The sequence below is a fragment of the Convolutriloba macropyga genome, chromosome 8, assembly GCF_964194025.1.
Source record: "Convolutriloba macropyga chromosome 8, txConMacr16.3, whole genome shotgun sequence".
In the NCBI taxonomy this organism is placed as follows: Eukaryota; Metazoa; Xenacoelomorpha; order Acoela; family Convolutidae; genus Convolutriloba; species Convolutriloba macropyga.
In genome coordinates, this window is record NC_134475.1 from 37,975,080 (window position 1) to 37,982,808 (window position 7,729).

Consider the following 7,729-nt stretch of genomic DNA (forward strand, 5'->3'; position numbering starts at 1 on the left):
CTAAGAGTCCGTTTTCATCAACTTTGCATAACGTTCCGAAGAACGAAATTGGCGATTGGAATCCCTGCGGTGACTATCGATCTCTTAACCACATACCTGTCAGAGATAGTTATCCAATTACTCAACTTTCAATGGTTGAGCTTACAAGCAGAAAAAAATTTCAGCAAACTTGACTTGGTCAAAGCATGTCATCAGATACCAATTCGCTCAGTTGACATAGAAAAAACGGCCTTAACTACACCTTTTGGTTTGTTCAAATTTATCAGAATGTCAATCGCTTTGAAGAATGCAGGAAGAACATTTCAACGATTCATTCGTAAATTTGTTCAGAACATATCAGATGTGTTTTTGTACTCAGACGACGTATTGGTAGCGTCCTCTGATATTGAGTCCCATCTTGAAACACTTGATCGCTTGTCAACGAGATTGAATATGGCTTGCGTGTAAATCTGACTAAATGCAAATGACTTAAAGAGACTGTCGATTTCTTAAGAATTGAAATTTCCTTTGACGGAATTAAAGCACTTACATCAAAGGTTGACAGCTCCGAAGAACAATGGGCATGGTTTTGTTTTACAGGAAGCAAATTCTCCAATATGTACAAATTATTGAGCCCTTACAGCAACTTCTTAATTCAAGTCAGCCAGCACAGAAACAGAGAAAGAAATAAAGCAAACTTGCTTTTGAATACCATGGAACCCAGTTATGATTGGCTTCCCCAGCATTCAAAATCTTTTAGCGTACTTGAAGGTAGCTTGAGCAAATCAGTACTTCACCATATATCACTAGATACCATCTTGTCCTTAATAACTGATGCTTCAGAAACAACTTTTGGTGCAGCTCTCCATGAGATATCGAACTCGGACAAAAACCGACCGCTAGCATTTTTCTCTAGACGTCTAACACAAGCAGAACGTAATCATTCGACAAATAATTGCTTGCAATTTATACTGCAACCATTAAATTTCGTCATATCATAGAAGGCAGAAAAAAACTTGTTTTTACGGACTACAAACCCTCAGCTTGCACTTTTCGTCGAATAACCGCATCTAGCAACAACAGTCCTCGACAAGCCAGACAGCTTTCCTATTTTCAGCCAGTTCCATGACTCATCCTGATTGGCAAGTTACGATAAGGATGATTATAGCAAGATTTTCATGGCCAAAAGCTGGTCAAGTTATGAAATTGTGGTGCAAAGAATGTCTTCAGTGCCAATAGAAAAAAAATGACACACGAAACTTAATATATGCCAGATTAATGAAGGCGTTACCAGATTTAGTCATATGCACCTAGACACTGTGGGACCACATGAAGCAGTTTTAGCTGCTCCTCATAAGTATCTAGTAACGTTTACCGACAGAATGACAAACAGGGTCGCAGCACAACCTGTATCATCAACTACAGCTGATGTTATAAGTGACTAAAGTCGTCGTTATCTAGATTTGGCGTGCCTTTAAACATAACCACAGACAGGTTCTCAATTCGAAAGAACTTGTCGAATGCTTAACAAAAACTATTGGTTTTATTGGCTAAGAACAACTGCTAATCATCCTTAATCAAATGGTCAGATAGAAAGATCTCATAGAACAGTTAAAGAGGCTTTAAAAATGGCTAAAATTGATTAGCTCAGAGCCTTGCCTATTGTTCTGTTTGGAATTCGAATTAAACCGACGATAACGGAATTTCTGCATTATCAGCCACGACTGGTCTTGATGTTCTAATCCCGAAATCCATATTCCACGAGCAATTAGAGAAATTATCTTTTGAGCATAATCGCCAGCTACAAAGTCACCTAAATTGTTTAGTTTTCACCTCAGAGGGAAAAACAAAATCAAGTTTTAAGGAAAAGACATTTTTATTCCGAAAGAAATCTCTGAATGTTCTCATATATGGCTGCGTGTTGACCGTGTACAACAGCCATGATAGTCTCCCTATTCTGGTCCACATGAAGTCGTCTTCTTCAACCATGAGTTGAACACAGCACAAATACAAGTGAATGGTGAGCCAAACAGTTAGTTTACAAATTCTAGAACCGTGCAAATTGCCTTTAGCCGTCAAAAAGAGCTATCAGCCAAAATCAGTCAAAAAGAGCTATCAGTCAAACAAAATTATCTTTTCAAGAGCGCTATTGTCTTTGTAATGAGCCATATAATCGAACAATGCTCAAATGTTGTAACAAAAACGGCCTCATCAAATGGATTTATTTAGATTGTGTTGGCTTAAGAGCACATCCAAAAGGCTCATGGTTCTGTTCAATGTGCAAAAGCACTCTCACTGTCAAGCACGTGCACATTGAATCTGAGAAATTTGACAGTAGTTGAACAACCTTGCCATTATGTTGACATAATTGCAGCTTTTGCAGATTGGCTGCAAGCTTGTTCTTCTCCCCGATTATTTTTATCGGTTATTTATTACAATTTTGCTCCCCTTTAAAATGTCAGTAATGAAAATTGATATTATTTACAAACACAAGCAATCTTAAAGTCAAGTTTCGTACGGAAAAGAACCAAATTTTCCCAAACTATGACGAAATTCGTCCAGTTTAGCACATAATTTCTCCTCTTTTACGAAAAACACTTGGCCTAATTGAGCATTCATTACTCATTTGCAACAATTAATTGGCATTAAAACACTTTGCTTGTTATATTTGTTTAATTACTTTCCATTTTCGTTTATTTTCCATTATTTTGATAAATTTGGTTGTTTTAGGTTATTTCAGCTTATTTTACTTTTGAGAGGCGTAGACAACCTACTGGGAATGTGGCCAAGTCACTGGGTAATGCGGAGAAAACGGACGATATGGGTTTTATTTTGGTGGATATTCAACGATACTCTGGCTAATTTGCGAATTTTGGTGGATATTCTACGATAATATGTTGGTATTTTGCCAAAATTGGTGATTATTCAAGTTTGGCAGTATCTTGGTCTCCGACACTCAGGGGGGATATGTTGGATATAGTAGCAATAGGAGGACATGGTATCAAGTATAGTCATGTAAGAAAAGTCAAATCGTCAAATCTGAAATGTAGAAGTCATGAATTTTATGTAACCACGTTTTAGCTTCCTAAGCTTTATTGATTGACTTTATTACAGTTGATTTCTCTATATCCTTCCATCACAGTAAAAAATCTATACATATTGTTTTAAGGGGAAAGGCGTATTTAAATATAAGGTTAGGATTCCACAACTACATATCCACAAAGAAATGCATTGAATGTTTTAAATTTTTAACTTGGAAATACATTTTGAAACATTCCAAGCTAGTTTGAATAAAAGAACTATTGATAATTCTTCGAAATATAATAAAACTTGGAAAATGTTGAAGACTTCGTTTTTGGAAGAAAAAACAATTCTTGACCCCGGAAACACAGACAACACAAGATTTCTGTTCAGTAAGCTTAGTTATATATTTATGTACACGGAAAACCATAAACGTTACTTATTGGTTTGAAAAACCTGAGAATAACAAAACTGAAATAATTTTGGATAATAAGTGTATTTAATCTGTTTAAACTCTGAAACAGTTAATGAAATTAAGAGCAGTGAGCGCATAATCTACCATATTTACCCAGTATATTTTTGGAAACCAGTGAGAAAAATTCGATTTTTTTTCTTGTTTCATAGAGCTGAGGTATGCATGTGGTAAGCTGAGAATGTCTGCAATAATTTGGTGATATTTAAACAAAATAAACTAACGTCGGGCAAATTGCTCTCAAACGACCGGTTCGCTTCGTCAGTAGCTAAAGTGCGGCATCAAAAAAAGAATTAAGGAGAGAGAGAGAGAGAGAGTGCGCGAGAGAAAAAACTTGAAAGAGAAAGAGAAGGAAAGAAACCCCAACCAACAGAGAGGGAGAGAGAGAGCTAAGAAAATTTTCAATGATCAGATTCTACTTTGCAACTTCTAGTTTTATCAGCCCTGTAATTAAATATAGAAAAATTAAAGTATAAATTTCAGAAGAAACCGTTCTACTTTTTCAGTGAAAAATTGTTCAAGTCAATTTTCTATCTCAAAGAGGGACTTCAAAATTTTTGTTGGCCAGTAATCATCGTTAAACTCAAAAGGACAAAATTATTCAAAAATTGCAAAAACAATTGCAAATTTTATCAAAATCTTTCTAAAATTCGTGATATTAATACCTTCGGAACCATTTCATTGTCTCAAGAGACCATCCAGTATCCCTATTCCACGCTTTAAATCGCTTCACTGGCTCAGAGATCCATTAATTTGCACCATAAAAATTTTTCAAACATTTGAAAAAAAAATTATCAAAAAATTGCTAAAACTCGAGTCATTAAAATATTGATATCCATTCCGTTAGCTCGAGAAAACAGGCAGCAGCTTATTATCAAACCTCGGAGGAGGTCCCTGGTCCCGAAAAATCCAAAATCAAAGTTATTCAAAAAACTCGAAAAAAATTGCAAAATTTTTTTAAATTGTTGAAATTTGTAACATTAATATCTTGAAAGACATTCAATTACATCTAGAAACTCTGCACTAATCTATCAAGCCCTAGAAGAGGTTCATTGGCTCTTGAGGCTGGAGGATCTATAAACAATTTTCAAAAACTTGAAAAAATATGCTATGCTAAAATACGCTAAAAACTGTGATAGAAAAGCTGAAACCTATTGCATTGCCAAGAACAATTTTTCAGTAACTTATTATTAAAACCCTGAGGAGGTTTCTGACCCTTGAGGCTGATAAAATCTAAATAATGACAATAAATGTGAAAAGAAATTGACAAAAAAATGCAAGTTTTCTTTTAAAAAAATGCTAACATTTGTGATATTACATCTCGAAACCATACAATAAACTATTAGCAAACCACAGAGGAGGTCTTTGGCTCTTGACGCTTGAGAAACATAAAAAATGATAAAAAAGATTGAAAAAAATGTGGAAATTAGTACAAATTTTTGTGTTTTTGTTTGATTACCAAAACATATAGCTGTTAAAAAGATCATGAAAAGTACCTAAGTCTGGCAAATGACCGTTATCAACTTTAACCAGAACCAATTTGCGACTGGTCCCGCGAAAAAATCAAAAAATGACAAAACACGAAAAATCGGAAAATTTTGGGCTCAAAAACTGCTAACAATTGACCTTTTAACCTTAAACTATGGCCTTCCAGGTAGCTTCATCACACTAAGCACTTGAAGGACTAATAAACGTGGCTAGGGGCCTCTAATAAAATTAATGCCATCTGGGCGCTACCTGTTTCTTCAGTGTTAAGGACGAAAACTCATATGGGTCAGACGAAAAATCGCATAAAAAAGAAACAGGACTTATGTAATTGCTACAAACTTCGTTTGAGAGCAAATAAGCAATTCAAGTATTCCGGGATAAGTTTCAAAAACCATTAGTTTTACCTTATTTTTCTATATGAATACGTCAAGCTCTTTTTTTGCTCCAATAGTACTTCTGAAAGACATCTTATTCAGAGAAAAAAATTGGTCCCCGACCGTTCGGTTTTGAAATAATTGTACCAAACAGCTACCCAAGCTGAGGTCTAGACCCTAATTGAGGTATGGTCAGAGTATTCAGACTGAAAAGATCTGATCAGCTTTCCAGACCCTCAGATCAGACTTTCCCAACCGAAATGGCCTCTGTTCAGACCAAGATGACTTCTGATCAGACAATACCCAGACCATTGTCAAAACTATAGTGGGCTTATGATCAGGCTCAAAATCAGACCCTTAACCATGCTATAAACAGACTATGATCAGACTTTTCAGAGCGAACTGACCTCTGATCAGACTTTCAAGACCTCTGATCACAGTCTATTCTTAAACCCACACGAGACTTGAATTTTAGCTATAATATGTCCATTTTAAAAAAACTGAAATCTCCAACAGAAAATACAAACCAGGGAAATCCTTAACTACATTTTGTGCTTTGGAACTTTTAAGCTCTCAAGCTTTGAAAATTAGAGAAATTAAATCTAGACAAAAACTAGACAAACCTCAGTTCAATGAATTGTTTTTGAAGCCATCAGCTAAACGGCTTTAAATTGCGACGGATTCGTTCACAAATTTTGATGGAGATTTAAGCAGATGCCTTAACCTAATAACTAAATCGTCAGCACACTAAAATTAAACTGTAGAAAACTTAACCGACCAATGCCGGAAAAGCTGCTCTCTAACAACTATTGGGAGCTTCAATCTATTTTAGCCCATTTTCTCGAGTGCAGGGTGTGAAGGCTGATCTTCATACAAATCATCTCAAGTTTAAATAAAGCAGTAAAAAAAAGAATAGCATGACGAGCAAAATTCAATGCTACATTCTATCGAAGCCAAATTGATTTGTTCGCTTTGTTAACATTTATAATTAGTAGGTATTATTAGTACCTGATTATCATTCATGAAATGAAACTCAAACTCGAACAACGTCAATATCAGCCCAACAGTATTACGATGTATACCTGACTTGGAAAAATTGCATCCGATTCTTTATTATTGGTTTGCGAATCAATCTCTTGTTGATACAGAATATTCGATAAAAATCTAGATTGTTAACAAAGTTCCCAAGGCATCAAATGTACACTAAAAAAGAAACGTTATGGTAAAACTGTTCACACTGTCGACATCTTAATCTACAACCAATCAGAGATGCTTTTTTGACATGTAAAATCACACGACTAGCAGCAAAAAAAGAGCTTGAAAAATTAAGAAAAATCAGTTGAATTTTGCAACTTTGGTCGGATCAAATTGACATACAGTTCGCATTGAAGCACACTATTTGAGCAGTATATTACGTGCTACTGTGTCGTGATTCTGTAAATCATCAGTAGTGGTTGTACAGCCTAACTTCAATGACTAAGTTCTAAGAAGTAGAGTAATAGAGCAGATTATCTGTGCGTTCTTGTTTCATTCAACTATCAATTTCTTAGGCTGATTTTAGTTCCTTGATAGGTTAATCTAAGAACTTGTTTACAAAGAGTTCCAAATCTTTATAGTCTGCCCGTATTAAGATTTGGTATCAATTATAAAAATCCAGGCCCACCAATATAGTTTATGTTAATTTTTTTGTTCGAATTGTGGGCTTGCCAATGAATGGCGCATATGAACTATTAGTTATTGCGACCAATTGATTGCGAAGTATTGGAACGGTAATGTACAGAACAGCGGATAATAGAGTTCACAGAAGTCAACTGCAGAAACGTAATATCCGGACAGTTTTGAAACCGCTGAAACGAACTGGGTGGTGAGATGTTTTCCTTGTCCTTGATAGGACAGCAGCCGTTACACAGGGTTTACCTGGAGCAGATGGGAATAGGATTATACATCACTAATAAAATTTGAAGTGAAAACGGACACCACTTTAGGCGCACTTTTCACTTGACCACTAGTAAATTGCCACCAATTGCGAGTGAGATTTAGATCACGCAAAATGTAAAAAGTTAAGGCCATAAAACTCACTCAAAAAGTCAAAACGGTCAGACAAAACTCTTGCATAAACGTTTTATACAAACGTTTACAAAAATTGCTTAAAACTTCGTCAAAGAGCAGTTAAGAAAATCTACGAAGAGACGATCTTGGGTCTAAAAGAGATCTAAGTCTACGATTATGTAATTTCTTAGAATTATACAGATTAGATTGAGGATCTTTTCTGTTTGTGCCGCGCGTACGTTATGCTGCCCCAGTTACAGAGCGCCTCCCATGTAAAAACAAGGTACGTGCGTCCGGGGTGCAAATAATGTGCACCCACTAAGCTGGGGGCGATACCAACGGAAAA